We start from the raw sequence: 14,056 nt of genomic DNA on the forward strand, positions 1-14,056 counted from the left end.
ATTACAAGCATGGTAGTTTCTCAGAGTGGTCTACATCAACGCACTATTCAACAGAAGTCGAAGACAAAGTTGAACAGAAAAGGACAGGAGTCGGCGGCTGACAAGTGACCTTACAAGACCACGTGGGAATGCAGAAGTGGAACGCATGTGCAGACATGTGTTATACTTTATTCATACCTAGGGAACACAACATTCCATTTGTTTAAATCAAATGGTAGTGCCAAACCGAATTGGTGTGTTCCAGCAAATAGCTACCTAAGAGGAAAGAAGGAGAGCACGCCTTCTGACACAATTGTCCCCACAAGTACAAGGCATCCAATGTACTAGTGGACAATAGATTAATTACACGGTTAATAGAACTACTATATATACTGTTGTATCCACTATTGTAAAAACTAGTGGTGTGGGTTTATCTGTTAGAGTCAAAACCGTGTAATAGCTTTAGTTTATCTCTTAGCTATAATCTAGGTAATCTGTATCAACCAACTATCATTTCCGCCAAGGATAGTTGTGATTCTTTCTGATTTAATCAATAAAGAATAACAGTTGAAAATTACCTGTGACTCTATCTTATTTACTACAGAATACTAAACGTGTTTAACTGACTAGTTAATTAAGAAAAGAATTGTATTCACCCCCCCTCTACAATACTCCTGTTGTTATTAAGGGACCAACAACTGGTATCAGAGCTTCAGTCTTGATAATTAATATCTTGGATCTGAATTCTCTTATGGCTTCGTATTCAAACTCAGCTTACCTTGAGAATGGCTCGTCTAACAGACCACCTAAGTTTGATGAAGATGAGTATGAAACCTGGAAGGCAAGGTTCATGCTCCATCTTGAGTCTGTGGATTCACTCATGCCTGGAATTGCCAAAGATGGCCCTTTTGTTCCCACTGAGACAGTTGGTAGTGCACCAGCAACAGCTGACACTCCTGCCATCCCTGGCAGAGAGGTTATTCTCACTCCCTCTAGATGGGATGATGAGGATAAACGTCGAGTTGGTCTTGACCCTAAAATCAGAACCCTGTTAGCCATAACTTTGCCTAACCCACTGTTCAAACTGATCAAGGGAAAAGAAAATGCTAAGCTTATGCTTGACTACCTAGATGTCACCTATGAGGGTATGGGAGAAGTTAGGCAGAACAGGATGATCGCTCTTAAAAGAGAATATGAAATGTTCTTTGCCTATAAGAATGAAACCCTTAAGCAAACCTTCATTAGGTTTAACTCTTTGATAGCAGACCTGACCACTTTAAATGTAACCTACACTGAATTTGAACAAGTGAACAAATTCATTGATGCACTGCCATGTAAATGGAAACCTGTTACTGACCCATTAAGAACCACACAGACCCTAAAGAACTTTAACCTGTCTTCTCTCTACAGTTCCCTTTGGAATCATGAGAAGGCAGAAGCCAAGTTTGAACTTAACATGAAAGAAAACTTTAGGTCTGCCCCCACCACTTCAAAATCATCTAAAAATGATGATGCTGCTCTTATTGCTGCTGCTAAATGGAAGAAAGCTCAAAAAGCTTTACTGGTTCAAAAGTTACTGGCAGAACAAGAGTCAGCTGATAGTGTTGAGGAAAGTGGTACTGGGTCTGAAGAAAGCAGTACAGATGAAAGTGATGTAGAAGGGTTTACTGAAGGTATGGCTCTGCTGGCTAGGCAGTTCAAAAGGTTCAATCGTAGTAGAACCAGCAAGTCATACAAAGGGAGCAAAAAGCCAAATGCTAGGTACAACAGCAAGTCAGTCAAGGGTCCTAAATCTGAGTGCTTTAATTGTGGGAAGGTTGGACATTTTGCTGCTGAATGCATGTCCAAGAAACCTTCCACGTCACATGCTAACTCTTTCTCAAAAGCTGATAAGTACAAAAACAAGTACAAAGCTATGAAAGCTCAGATGAAGGAAAGTGCAAAGACTGACAAGAAGGGTAAACAGCCAGAAAAGGTTCTAGTTGCTGAACATCATGACTGGGATGAAGCCAGCACGTCCTCATCTTCTGATAGTGAAGCTGATGATGATGGTGTTGGTTATGCTACTGGTAAAAAGCTGTGTTTGATGGCCAAAGAGGTCGAGGAGTCTGATGAGGATGATGGTGGTAGTACGTTTTTGGCTGATATGAGGGAAGCTGATCATAACAGAGATTCTCCTCAATGGAAAACTGAAATGATGTATAAGGTTGATAATTTTCGAACTTATACTGATGATGAAAAAGCTGAAATGTTTGACTACCTAAGAATTGATTTATGCAGAAGCTGCAAACGTGAAGAGAGTTTGAAATCTAATAACAAATCCTTAAATGAAAAACTCAAAGGCAAAAATGATGAAATTAAGATCTTAAAAGATACAATTTCCAAACTTGAAAAACAAAACTTTGCTTTAGAAACTCTTCACGTTGAGGCAGCAGAAGTCAAGACCCAGCTGGACAATCTCAAAAGAGTTGTTGCTTCATGGTGCACATCTGCTCAACGCACAGCTAAATGTGTTAACGAGCAGGTGCCTGCCCAAGTTCAAGCCTTCTTTGCTGGTGACTATGCTGCTGCTGCTGCTATTGCAGAAGTTACTTTCATGGACCCGATTCTTGAAACTGATCCTGAAGCTGTCTTGCCAAATACTTTTGCCAAGATAGTTGAAGGTAAAAAGGTTATGACAAACAAATTTGTTAGACCTACTGTGTCCCCACCACCTGCCATGAAAGAAATTTTGGAGGATGAAGTTAGAGCAAGAGAAGCCAGTAACTCAATTGATGAGACTACTGACCCCTCAAGCATCCACTACATGACTCCGAAAGAAAGACGTATTAAAAGGGAAATCACTGAAAACAACTTGAGAAAAGTTAAACCAACTGATTCCCCTTCGTGTTCGAGTTCTACCAGTGCTAAGCCAGCTGATGACCAATCTACTGGTTACCCAGTAGCTGCAGACAAGCCAGTGAAACGAAATACTGGCAAATCTAAGGCAGCAGTTAAGATATCTACTGGTTCATCAGCATCAGAAGACAAGCCAGCAACTTCCCACGCTAACTTGTCAAATGATAAAGGAAAGACAGTTCGCCATGGTCATGGTACTGGTTCCAAAAGGAAAGCTGCCCATAAGGGAAAAGCAAAAATTGACTCGACTGATGAGCTGTCTATCACTGAGATAATGACAGCCAAGCTTGACCAGCTAATTGAGGCAGTAACTAAAAGTCGACCCGATCCTACTGCCCTTATTAGATCTGTGCATGACCAGCCACAAAAGCCAAAAGTGAGAAAATGCTACAAATGTGGCAGCAAAGCTCACCTGGCTAACCAGTGTACTCAAACCCAAACCCCATCTGCTGCTCCTTCTAGCAAGCCAGTAGAAAAGAAGAAGTCATCAAAGGTGACTCCTTCAGAACCCATCCTTGGATGGGTTCCCAAAAAGAACTAATCTCTAAGTTATTGTGCAGGGCATTCAAAACAAGCAAATCTGGTATCTCGACAGTGGTTGTTCGAGACATATGACCGGAAGTAAGTCCCTGCTGATGGACTATCAGGAAAAGGATGGTCCAGTTGTTTCGTATGGAGATAATTCGTTGGGTTACACAAAGGGTTTTGGTACTTTGACAAATGGGAATGTCACGTTCTCAAATGTTGCATATGTAGTTGGGCTTAAACATAACTTACTCAGCATAAGCCAACTGACAAGCAAGAATAAGATAGTCCAATTCAGAAAGAAAATTGGTACTATTTTTGATAAGACAGGGAAGCCACTGCTGACTGCAAAACGTCATGAAAACATGTATCAAATTGACATGAACACAGCAGTCACAACAACTGATACTTGTTTCTATTCGAAGGCAGCAGACAACCTGAAGTGGTTATGGCACAAGAGACTCTCACATCTCAACTTCAAAGATATTCACAAATTATCCAGTAGAAGTTTGGTGTCTGGGCTACCCACAATGTCTTATGTGAAGGACAGATTGTGTCCTGGTTGTGAAAAGGGAAAACATCACCATGCCTCGTTCAAATCAAAGCAAATCTCATCTGTTGAGAAACCATTTCACTTACTTCATATGGATCTATTTGGTCCAGTGAATGTGGCCAGCTGTAGTGGGAAGAAGTATACACTGGTTATTGTTGATGAATACTCGAGATACACTTGGGTGTTCTTTCTGAGGCAAAAGAGTGAAGCTGCTGATGAAATCATCAATTTTATCAAAAGAATGGAGCTTTTGAATGGGCAACTGGTGAAGCAACTAAGAAGTGATCATGGTACAGAATTCAGAAATGCTACATTAGAAGAATTTTGTGCTGACAAAGGTATTTCCCAAAATTTCTCTGCTGTGAGAACACCTCAGCAAAATGGTGTTGCAGAAAGAAGAAACAGAACTCTCATTGAAGCAGCAAGATCTATGTTGGCTGAGTCTGGGTTGAAGAATTCCTACTGGGCAGAAGCTGTGAATACTGCCTGTTTTACCCAGAATAGATCTCTTATTGTGAAAAGACATCAGAAAACTGCATATGAAGTTCTCAAAGGAAGAAGACCCTCAATTTCATTTCTTCATGTATTTGGCACTCCCTGTTACATTCTAAATAATAGGGATCAGCTGGGCAAATTCGATGCTAAAGCTGATGAAGGTATATTCCTTGGATATTCCAACATGTCAAAGGCATATAGGGTCTACAACAAAAGAAGAGGTTGTTTTGAAGAATCCATTAATGTTACATTCGATGAAACTGCCTCTGCTTCATCTACTGATCATGAAGATGAAGTGTTACTGTTTGAAGAGCCTACTCAGCAAGCTCTTGATGATGAAGAGCCAGCAGCACAACCCTCACCAATCCATGCTGCTGGGTTCTCTGATGATGAAATGGAACATTCTGTTCCATCTGTGTCTAAACCAAGTGGACCTACTGGCTCTACTGAAGTGCTGCAACTTGAGCCTAGGTCTGCTGGTTCTGAGAGATCACAAGCTGGTACTGATTCTACTGATATTGATCAGCAACCTTCTGTTGCTGCTCACTCATCTGAACCAGCTGATGATCAAGATACTGTGTGTTCTACAACCAGCTCACCTGTTCATAACACCAAATGGACAAGGGAGCATCCGATTGAGCAGATTATTGGTAATCTTGCGAGTGGTGTTAAAACACGGAGGCATGCAACCAGTAACTTTTGTATGCATGTTAATTTTGTGTCTACCATTGAGCCCACGTGTCCTGAGGAAGCACTTCAAGATCCTAGCTGGGTTGGTTCAATGCAAGAAGAAATTACTCAGTTTGATAGGAACAAAGTGTGGACATTGGTACCTGAACCTGAGGATAAGACAAAGAAGTTCATTGGTACTAAGTGGGTGTTTAAAAACAAGATGGATGAAGATGGTGTCGTTATCAGAAACAAAGCAAGATTGGTTGCTCAAGGGTTTAGACAGGAAGAAGGATTGGATTATGGGGAAACTTATGCACCAGTGGCTAGGATGGAAGCTATCAGATTGTTCTTAGCATATGCTGCTAGGATGAACTTTAGAGTATTTCAGATGGATGTTAAATCTGCATTTCTGAATGGGAAGCTGCAAGAAGAAGTTTATGTCAAACAGCCTCCTGGTTTTGTAAGCAGTAAATATCCAGACCATGTCTACAAGTTAGACAAAGCTCTTTATGGTCTTAAACAGGCTCCAAGAGCATGGTATGAGACACTTCATGTGTATCTCACTGGTATAGGTTTTAAAGTTGGAACAATTGATACCACTCTATTCTCAAAAGAGATAGATGGTGATCTCTTGTTGGTACAGATATATGTGGATGATATTATTTATGGTTCTAAAAATGAAAAACATTGTCAAGATTTTTCAAAACGTATGTCAAAGGCATATGAAATGAGTTTACAAAGAGATCTGCAATACTTTTTAGGATTGCAGATCAAACAACTTGATGATGGAATATTCATAAGTCAAGATAAATATATCAAAGATATGTTAAAGAAATTTGGTCTGACCTGTTTAAAAGACATAGGGACTCCAATGGCAGCATCCATTAAAATAGATGCTGATCCAAATGGTGAACTAGTCAATATCACTGAATATAGAGGTATGATTGGATCCCTACTTTATCTCACAGCCAGCAGACCAGATATTATGTTGGCCACATGTCTCTGTGCCAGATATCAAGCTGATCCTAAAGAGTCACACTTGCTGGCAGTAAAAAGAATATTCAGATACCTAAAAGGTACTGCTAAACGTGGTCTTTGGTATCCCAAAGACCAGGATTTTGAACTAATTGGGTATTCAGATGCTGACTTTGCAGGGTGTAAAATAGACAGGAAAAGTACTACTGGTGGGTGCCAGTTACTGGGTAGTAGGCTAGTCAGCTGGACAAGCAAAAAGCAAAATACTGTGTCCACATCCACTGCTGAAGCAGAATATGTCTCTGCTGGTAGTTGTACTGCTCAAGTACTGTGGATGCAAAGCCAGCTAAAGGACTATGGTGTTCATGTTACAAAAACTCCAATCTACTGTGACAACACCAGTGCAATTGCTATCACCAACAATCCTGTGATGCACTCAAGGACTAAGCACATCGATGTTCGGTATCATTTCATAAGGGATCATGTTCAAAAGGGTGATGTTGAGTTACATTTTATTTCTACAGACCAGCAATTAGCAGACCTATTTACAAAGCCATTAGATGAGAAACGTTTTAACTATCTCATCTCTGAGCTGGGTATGCTTGAGCTTTAAATAAAAGACAACTTTTGTTGGTGTGCTGGCTCTACAACGTGTAGGGCAAACCAGTAAGTCACATTTATTTACTTACTGCCTACATGTCAAACAACCAGCACAGCAAGGTCTTTTATATTTGGTTACTTAAATGTTTTAAATGAAATAATAAATAGCTCTCCAAATTTAATGATTCCTTAAAACTGGAAACTCATTTACTTCCAATGATTTAAATTAAATTCATGACATATTAAATGTAACAAAAGTATTTTGTATTTAATACAAAAAATTATTTTTGAGGTTTTAAATCAATTTGTTTAAAATGAAATCTGATGCATTTAATGCTGTATGGGAGTAATGAGTGTTTAAGCCGTATAAATGTCATGTCAACCGTCTGTCTCCCCTTTGAAAACGTGCCAGTCTGTCACATCTGCCCACGCGCCTGCAGCCTTTGAAAACGTGCCAGTCTCTCTCCTGCACTTTTTCACCCAATCACAACGGATAAAAGTGTGTTTCATCTTACAAAATAACCTTCGGTTATTCATTTTTCAAAATACACACACTTTTACTCTCAAAATCTTTTCAATCTTCATATCTTCATCCTACACTCATCAATGGCAGAACAACAACAGCAATCACCACGTGCTGCAAGCCAGCAAGAGGAACAACAGCAACAACAACCTCAAACAGTCGAACCACAACAGCAACCACAACCTGCCCCACAACCGGAACCGGCACCGGAGGAACCGGTGGTTCAAGAACACGTCGTTCAAGGACCACTGTTCAATCTCCACCCCAACCTGATTAGGGCTCCCAATGCACCTGATCACTCACTGATTCGCCTATCTAGAGGCAATGCTGCACATGCCCTCTCTATTCCCAAATCGAAGGTTAACAAAGGGTATGAGGCCCTCATCGAATACATCCGTCAATTACCTCTGGCAAGAGCCATCACCGGTGTACCTTCCCGATTCTATGCTGCCTGTTTGGCACGATTTTGGTATACTGCCACTGTTGCCACCACTCCCGGCAACGTTCCATGTATTCGTGGCATGGTGACTGAAACCCTAAATTGCTCTGTCACCGTCGAAGCTATTAGACGTGCTCTTCAATTGCCCGGTGGACCATTTGTTGCTTCACCTACTAGTGACGAATTAAGAAGGGAGGTGTTGGAGACCATTGGGTTTGCTGGACCAGTGGCACACACACCGTTGAGAAAGCATATGCCACCTCTGTGGTACTACTTCTTTGGGTTGATGACTCAGTGCATGAGTCAAAAGTCAGGAAGCTTTGACCAATGCTCAGATTTTGAGCTCAAGCTTGGTCATGGGTTGTTGTTCAACAGGAACATCGATTACGCCCTTGAAATTTATTTGAGGCTAAGGGAAATGGTGACTGCCAGAGTAAGAACCAACTTGATTCCATTTCCACGATTCTTAAGCCTGGTATTTGAAAGTGAACTGGGTGAAGCTTATCAGCAAATTGCTGATCAATCATTTGAGGTCCCAGTAAAACAAGGGGGTATGCCAAAAGATGTACCTGCTGCTCCATATGCTGAGTTGACACCAGCAATGAACGAGTATCTTGCTGCTCGTCGTGGAGCCACCCAATCGACTGCCTCTGGTTCTGCACCAGCTGAGGGGGAGGGTCCTCAGTGAAAGCCAGCAACGCGAAGGAAGCAGCCAGCTACCTCAACTAGTACAGCCACCGTCTCATATACTGGTAAAGCAGTAGTTGTATTAGAATCTAGTGCTCTCTAATCATAAAGAACAGCCCTAGTCTTATATACTGACTACCCAATTCTAGTGTTAGAATCCGTTGCTCATCTATTTCTTGGTAACAGGCAAACCTAAGCGTGCTAAAGCTGGCTCCAAGCGAACCACAGGGGAGATTGCACCAGTCTCAGCTGCTGCTCCTGCAAAGGATGTAGCTATGGAACCTGGTGCGTTTCTAGACCAAACAGCAGAACAATCTAACTTAATTGAAAATTTTTTAACTGCTGACTTGAAAAATGTTGAGGGAGTTAACGGTATAACCCTGGCTCCCAAGCTGACTGGTTTTAAAACTGGTGTCAAGAAGAGTAGCAACCCATACTCGTCTAACCAGGCACTTCCATATTTTTCTGAAATGAACTTATTGCAATACTCTCTGCTGACAGTACAACCAGCAGAGAACATAACTGACCCCCAAAGCAGGCTTGAGCTGGGTCTTCATCGTGTTGAACCAGCTCAGGTGACTGCACAGCCAGTATGTTACTCGGATACTGTTAAGAGTCGCACTCCTACATCATTACCAGCCAGATCTCTTACACTATCTGGGTCAACATGTGTTGCCAATGAGTCAGCAGAGTCACCGCTGTACTTACAGACACCTTCTTCTGTCTCATTCGAAGGGCTGACCAAATCAAAAGTCTGTCCCCAGAGACCAAAAACAGATGCAATTGTTGAGTCAAATTTATTTGGTTCTACAGTTGCTAACATAACTTGTTCTATTGTTTCAGTTCTTAGCAGGGTAGATGAACAGGCAGAGGGGGAGCAAAATAAAGATGTTGTTATTCCTACTGGTGATATTGCTGCCTCTGCTACTGGTGTTGGCGCCACTGATTCTGTTACTGGTGGTGCTGATGCTAGTACTGTTGATTCTGCTGCTGCTGGTGTGGAAGATGTTATCATGGAAGAACCTCCTGTTCTTGAGAAGGTTATTGACAATATTGTCAAGGATGTTCTTCTTGATGAACCTGTCACCCAGCCAAGAGTGGACTCTGCATTATTGTCTGATGAGCCTGCTGATTCTTCTGATTCTTCTTCTATGGAACGTCAAGTTCTTACAGAATCGGCAGTTCGTCATCCTATTGGTCCGATTTTGGTTGCTACTGAACCATCTGATTCTGGTGCACAGGTTGCTGATGTTAAGGATGCTGGTACCTCTGCTGACACAACTACTGATTCGACTAAGGCTTCTGTTACTGAGGAAACAAAGCCATATGTTGTGCAGGTACCAGATCCAGATGAAGTTGTTCCTAACTTCATTTTCAAGGGAGCTTCAATCTCTCCCAAGATTGCTATGCTGGTCGATCAGCTGACCATTGATCCCGAATCTGCGATAGTCTCAGCCAGCAGATTACCTCGTGAAGAGATGGTTGAGCTATTATCTCAGCTTGATAGACCAGCTAGAGAAGAAATTTATGAGAGGATAGCCCTGCTGGAGCAAATCAATGAACAGCCTTACTATCATGTTTTTGGTATGGCTCCAGCTGCTTCGCCATTTCCTGGTACATGGAGGCCTCTCAAGTTTGTCATCGATCCTACTACTGGTAAGTGTGTTATGCAAAATGTCCCTGATTCGCCAGTACCTTCTTCTTCCTCAGCTTCTTCCTCCTCATCTTCTTCTGATGAGGATGCTGATGAAGGTACTGGTAAGGGCGAACCAGTCATTCATGATAACGTGACTGGTTCCAAAGACAAACCAGTGGATCTTACTGATGACAATGCTGATAGTAATGCTGACAAGGATATCAGTGGTTCTAAGCCTTCGGGCGAAGGTAAAAACGATGGTGATCATGATGATGGGTCAGCTCCTGACCTTCCATCTCCACCACCCCACGGTGATACTCCTCTGTTAGCTTGTGCTGACCAACCTTCAACCTCTGCATACTTAAAGTTCAATGCAGATGAGGTTGCTGATATTTCCACCTTTGCTGTCTATAAGACACTGCAAGGGATCACACCAAATTTGGAGGAAACTATTCGCAGAGCTATTGTTGATAGTGTCTCTGCTGCTGTCAGATCTGCTGGAGAAGTTGTTACAACTCCTATTTATCTTAAACTCCAGCAGGTGTGTGCTTTTGCTGATGTGGCAGTCGAAGCAATCACAAAGCACCACGAAGATGAAGAGGAGCTTCAAAGGCGAATTATCTCTCACAATGAGTACTGTGAAAATATCACCCGACTCCAAGCTGATTTGGATGCTGCTAACCGCAGAAATACTTTCTTAAATGAGGAGAACAGGGTGTTACACGAGAGATTGGAATCGCAGGAAGCTCAAATGGCTAACATGATTCCTGCTGCTGCCTATGTTCAGATGGTTGAAAACATGCAACGAATGGCTACTTTGCAAGGTGATGTTCGGGCCATCGTTGAACAAATGGCTATGGGTGTAGCTAGGAATGAAGTTAGATCCTCCAATCTTCTGCTAAGACAATTTGGTGTGGATCCTGGTGCCCATCTTACTCCAGAGGTTGCTGAGTGGAACAATTTTGCCTTCTCTGCTCCTCAGTCAGACAGTGATCTTGATGCTACTGTCTCCCCTTCTATTCACCCTACTGCCTGTGCTGATGACAAAAAGGGGGAGAAAAAGTCTCAAAAGAAATCTAAAAAGAGAAAACAGTCTGAGGGGGAGCATGAACATGAAAAGGCTCCTAAACAACCCAGGAGAGATGGAGATGGTGATGGTGATGGTCAAGACACTGGCCCTAAGCCCAGCAACGCTCATACTGAAGCTGGTGGTGCACAGGCAACTGGTGGTACTCAACCCAGTGTGTCTGCCACACCAGTGGATGATATTGGTTCTGGCAGTAAGCCCAGTGATGTTTCTGATATGGCTGTAGCTGAAGCTTTTGTGTTGTCTCAATCTATTGAACGTAAAATGAAGAGGAAGTTAGAGAGACATCAAAAGCGACAGCAGGAACTAGATGATGCCTTCAATGCCAAGTTTGAGGCCTTTGCTGAACTTAAACGTCGTAAGATTATGCACAGAAGATGGCTGAGTCCAAAAGCAATGGAAGTCGATGATGACCTGACTGCCTTTGATAAACACAGAAAAGAGGCAAGAAAAAGAAATGCCAAGTTCATGGTCAAATACGACAAACAGAGGGCAAAGCTGTATGCACAGAGAGCAGAAAGAATCAGGAACATGACTCCTGCTGAGATGAAGGATTACCTTGATTCTACTGAGTCAACTGGTGGAGTTAGAGCTGATATTTTCATGAAATGGGTTGATGCTATGTTAGAACCCAGCTCTACTCCTCAACCAGCATCTGCTGCTCAGCCAGCTACATAACAAACACAGCCAGCAGAAACAATCATCCTTAATGATGATGATGTTATTAGACAGGGGGAGCATCTTGCTATTGTTCCTTACCTGCCTCCTATTCAACCTGTATCGACACAAGAACCATCAGCTGAACCCAGGCCTATTGACAAATACAGGGTGAAATCTGCTCCTAGGGACAATCAGCCCCTGAGGAAAGGACCCCTATTCGAGGCAGCTGATGAAGGTACTGAAGTGGTTGAGCCAGCTGATACTAATCAGTCAGCTGGCATTGAAGACACAGCAAGGAGTGCTGTGATAGAAGACCCAGCCAGAAGTGTGCTGCTAGGTAGTACAAGTGTTGAAGACCCAGCAAAGTCGGTTGAGCTGGGTGCTAAACAAGTAGATGATGAAACGGTTGATCCTGCTCACTTCACAGTCTGGGGAAGAGACGGCCAAACATTTGTTCTATCTCCTCTTCCTCCCCAGATTCAAGTTTACTTTGACAGAACACAGGATAACCGGGTCAATCAGCATCCAGTTAGTTCATCTGGCAGCTATGAATCATCTATGTATCCTCCATCTTCCCCAAGGGTTCATGACAAACATATCACTTGGGAAGATGACTCAGTAACCTATGGTGAGCCGAACATCAGAAAAATGAACCCAGATGAAAGAGATGCCTACAGACTTCAGATCACTGTTCCAGAGTTGCTTGAACAAAGACAAATTGAACTTAATGAAAGAATTCGTCAAGTCAGGCTGCTGCATCACCCTCTTGATCAGCCATACTATATTGCTGCACTAACCTTTGGCGTTGACATTAGGGTGTACTTGAATAACAGTGGTCTCAGGCTCTCCACTACTGATGAAAGAATTCATTTTGAAGATGCTCTCCAGCTGGGTATGGATATAAGGGAGTATTGTGCTGCCCTTAGTACTGAAGAGGGTAGAAAGATGGTTGAAGCAGTAAGATCCCTGAACATTTCTTATGATGATTATCTGATGGGTTTAGCTGCTGAAAGGGAAGCCAGAGAAGCTGCTGATGCTGAACTTGCTGTACGTTCAAGGCTTCAGGATATTGAAGACAGATTGGCTGCTGACAGAAAGCAACAGGCTGAGTCCCTCAAACTAGCCAGAGCCATTGTCAAAGAACAGGATAAGGTTTTTGATAAGATAGAAACTGCTGAGAAAGTACCTACCACTGCTCCTGTAGTACCTGATCACAATATTGAGTTTCCTGATACTTACTATAAGAGCAGGTATGGTAATGTGATGAATAGAAGATCTAATCCCTGCAGAATTATCAAGGTAAACAGGGGGACAAAAAGGGCTTTCAATGTTGTCAGGGAGAACAATGTTCAAGAAAGGATTAGTTTTGATGACTTAAGAACTCTTGGATTCAGTGAATGGATAGAAATCTTGGAGTATTTCATTGGTAAAGGTGAGAGTGCTATCAAGAGTGCTCTTAAGACTGAACTCCAACAGCTGTTCAAGAAGGCAACTAAGTTTGGGAATGCACCAGTAGTTGATGTTGATGAATTTCTTGCTCAAAAGCCTAAAGGGAAGCAACCTACTGGTGAAGGACCAACTGGGAGAAGCCGAATTGTTCTACCTCCTTCCATCCCTGTTTTTGACCCTGCTGAATTACCTCTCCTGTTCCCTGAAGCCTGGAAGATTAAACAAGAGGAGCTATCTGATGAAGAAAGAGAAAAAGAAAGGGATAAAGATAGATAGTCTCCTATGTGCTTAATTTGTATCTTTGTAATTTACCTTTTATTATGAATTATCTTGTAATTATTGTATATATCTAATGTAATGTAAGTAAAGTGAGTTTATCTTCAAAATCATATCAAATTATAAGATATAGATAACTCATCAAAAGATCCCAAAACAAACTTAAAGGGACGAATTTACTGTCTACTCTCTCTAGGTCCCTAAGTGCTGGCTTTAGTGTTTTCTCTTCAAGTCATAGGTTTTGTCATCATCAAATGGGGGGAGATTGTTGAGTCCCCAAAATAATTAAGGATTTAATTATGACAAAACAATATTTATTTGCACTAAAGTGTTATGTGCAGCCAGCACACGTTTGTTTATGTATAGTCAGCTAATATAGCTGTGTCGAGTGTTTAGTATGCTGCCTAGTCTATCAGCACAAGGTAGAAATGTATTCTTCGAATCAGCACAGTATGTGCACCCAGCAAATCAAGAATATCAAGTGACTCAGCATATGAAGGACCAGTAAGTCTGGATATTAGCATACAACACAAGACAGCCATGCTCCATTACAAGCATGGTAGTTTCCCAGAGTGGTCTACATCAACGCACTATTCAACAGA

Source organism: Rutidosis leptorrhynchoides, chromosome 4, assembly GCF_046630445.1.
Source record: "Rutidosis leptorrhynchoides isolate AG116_Rl617_1_P2 chromosome 4, CSIRO_AGI_Rlap_v1, whole genome shotgun sequence".
Lineage (NCBI taxonomy): Eukaryota > Viridiplantae > Streptophyta > Magnoliopsida > Asterales > Asteraceae > Rutidosis > Rutidosis leptorrhynchoides.